We start from the raw sequence: 3,539 nt of genomic DNA on the forward strand, positions 1-3,539 counted from the left end.
GGGCATTACGACAAAGTACATAGACCGCTATCCAGCATGCATCTATGCCTAAAAAGTCCACCTTCAGATTAGCATCCGCACCCCTTCCAGTATTAAGTTGCAAACAACAGACAATTGCATTAAGTATGGTGCGTAATGTAATCAACACAAATATCCTTAGACAAAGCATTGATGTTTTATCCCTAGTGGCAATAGCACATCCACAACCTTAGAACTTTCTGTCACTGTCCCAGATTAAATGGAGGCATGAACCCACTATCGAGCATAAATACTCCCTCTTGGAGTTACAAGTATCAACTTGGCCAGAGCCTCTACTAGCAACGGAGAGCATGCAAGATCTTAAACAACACATATATGATAGATTGATAATCAACATAACATAGTATTCCATATTCATCGGATCCCAACAAACGCAACATGTAGCATTACAAATAGATGATCTTGATCATGATAGGCAGCTCACAAGATCGAACAGTGATAGCACATGAGGAGAAGACAACCATCTAGCTACTGCTATGAACCCATAGTCCAGGGGTGAACTACTCACACATCAATCCGGAGGCGATCATGGCGATGAAGAGTCCTCCGGGAGATGATTCCCCTCTCCGGCAGGGTGCCGGAGGCGATCTCCTGAATCCCCCGAGATGGGATTGGCGGCGGCGGCGTCTCTGGAAGGTTTTCCGTATCGTGGCTCTCGGTACTGGGGTGTTCGCGACGAAGGCTTTAAGTAGGCGGAAGGGTAGGTCAGGGGGCAACGCGAGGGCCCCACACAACAGGGCGGCGCGGGCCCTGGCCTGGCCGCGCCGCCTTAGTGTGGCGCCACCTCGTGGCCCCACTTCGTATCTCCTCCGGTCTTCTGAAAGCTTCGTGGAAAAATAAGCCCCTGGGCGTTGATTTCGCCCAATTCCGAGAATATTTCCTTTGTAGGATTTCTGAAACCAAAAACAGCAGAAAACAGCAACTGGCTCTTCGGCATCTTGTCAATAGGTTAGTGCCGGAAAATGCATAAATATGACATAAAGTGTGTATAAAACATGTGTGTATCATCATAAAAGTAGCATGGAACATAAGAAATTATAGATACGTTGGAGACGTATCAGCATCCCCAAGCTTAGTTCATACTCGTCCTCGAGTAGGTAAACGATAACAAAGATAATTTCTTAAGTGACACGCTATCATAATCTTGATCAATACTATTGTAAGCATATGTAATGAATGAAGTGATTCGAAGCAATGGTAAATACAATGATTAAACAACTGAATCATATAGCAAAGACTTTTCATGAATAGTACTTTCAAGACAAGTATCAATAAGACTTGCATAAGAGTTAACTCATAAAGCAATAGATTCTTAGTAGAAAGTTTTGAAACAACACAAAGGAAGATATAAGTTCCAGCGGTTGCTTTCAACTTGTAACATATATATCTCATGAATAATTGTCAACATAAAGCAATATAACAAGTGCAATAGGTAAACATGTAAGAATCAATGCACACAGTTGACACTAGTATTTGCTTCTAAGATGGAAGGAAGTGGGTAAACTGACTCAACAATAAGTAAAAGAATGACCCTTCGCAGAGGGAAGCAGGGATTGCTATATTTGTGCTAGAGCTTTTATTTTGAAAACAAGAAACAATTTTGTCAACGATAGTAATAAAGCATATGTGTTATGTATAAGATATCTTATAAGTTGCAAGCCTCATGCATAGTATACCAATAGTGCCCGCACCTTGTCCTAATTAGCTTGGATTACATGGATTATCATTGCAATACATTTGTTTTAACCAAGTATCACAAAGGGGTACCTCTATGCCGCCTGTACAAAGGTCTGAGGAGAAAGCTCGCATTGGATTTCTTGCTTTTGATTATTCTCAACTTAGACATCCATACCGGGACAACATAGACAACAGATAATGGACTCCTCTTTAATGCATAAGCATTCAACAACAAATAATATTCTCATAAGAGATTGATGATTGTTGTCCAAACTGAAACTTCCACCATGGATCATGGCTTTAGTTAGCGGCCCAATGTTCTTCTCTAACAATATGCATGCTCAAACCATTCAACTCATGATAAATCGCCCTTACTTCAGACAAGACGAACATGCATAGCAACTCACATGATATTCAACAAAGGTGAAATAGTTGATGGCGTCCCCAGGAACATGGTTACCGCTCAACAAGCAACTTATAAGAAATAAGATACATAAGTACATATTGAATACCACAATAGTTTTTAGGCTATTTTTCCCATGAGCTATATATTGCAAAGACAAAGAATGGAATTTTAAAGGTAGCACTCAAGCAATTTACTTTGGAATGACAGAGAAATACCATGTAGTAGGTAGGTATGGTGGACACAAATGGCATAGTTTTTGGCTCAAGGATTTTGGATGCACGAGAAGTATTCCCTCTCAATACAAGGCTTAGGCTAGCAAGGTTGTTTGAAGCAAACACAAGTATGAACCGGTACAGCAAAACTTACATAAGAACATATTGCAAGCATTATAAGACTCTACACTGTCTTCCTTGTTGTTCAAACCCTTACCAGAAAATATCTAGACTTTAGAGAGACCAATCATGCAAACCAAATTTCAACAAGCTCTACAGTATTTCTTCACTAATAGGTGCAAAGTATATGATGCAAGAGCTTAAACATGAGCACAACGATTGCCAAGTATCAAATTATTCAAGACATTATACCAATTACCACATGTAGCATTTTCTGTTTCCAACCATATAACAATTAACGAAGCAGTTTCAACCTTCGCCATGAACATTAAGGATAAAGCTAAGAACATATGTGTTCATATGCAACAGCGGAGCGTGTCTCTCTCCCACACAATGAATGCTAGGATCCAATTTTATTCAAACAAAACTAAAACAAGAACATAAAGACGCTCCAAGTAAAGCACATAAGATGTGACGGAATAAAAATATAGTTTCACTAGAGGTGACCTGATAATTTGTCGATGAAGAAGGGGATGCCTTGGGCATCCCCAAGCTTAGTTGCTTGAGTCTTCTTGAAATATGCAAGGATGAACCACGGGGGCATCCCCAAGCTTAGAGCTTTCACTCTCCTTGATCATATTGTATCATCCTACTCTCTTGATCCTTGAAAACTTCCTCCACACCAAACTCAAAACAAACTCATTAGAGGGTGATACGTCTCCGACGTATCTATAATTTCTGATGTTCCATGCTTGTTTTATGACAATACCGACATGTTTTGTTCACACTTTATGTCATTATTATGCGTTTTCCGGAACTAACCTATTGACGAGATGCCGAAAGGCTAGTTGTTGTTTTCTGCTGTTTTTGGTTCCAGAAAGGCTGTTCGGGCAATATTCTCGGAATTGGACGAAATCAACGCCAAACCTCCTATTTTTCCCGGAAGGCTCCAGAACACCGAAGGAGAGTCGGAGGAGAGCCGGGGGCCCCACACCATAGGGCCGCGCGGGCCGGCACTGGCCGCGCCGGCCTAGGGTGAGGCCACCCCTGTCAGCCCTCTGCGCCGCCTCTTCGCCTATAAAACC

The sequence above is a fragment of the Lolium perenne genome, chromosome 7 (genome assembly GCF_019359855.2).
Source record: "Lolium perenne isolate Kyuss_39 chromosome 7, Kyuss_2.0, whole genome shotgun sequence".
Taxonomy (NCBI): Eukaryota; Viridiplantae; Streptophyta; class Magnoliopsida; order Poales; family Poaceae; genus Lolium; species Lolium perenne.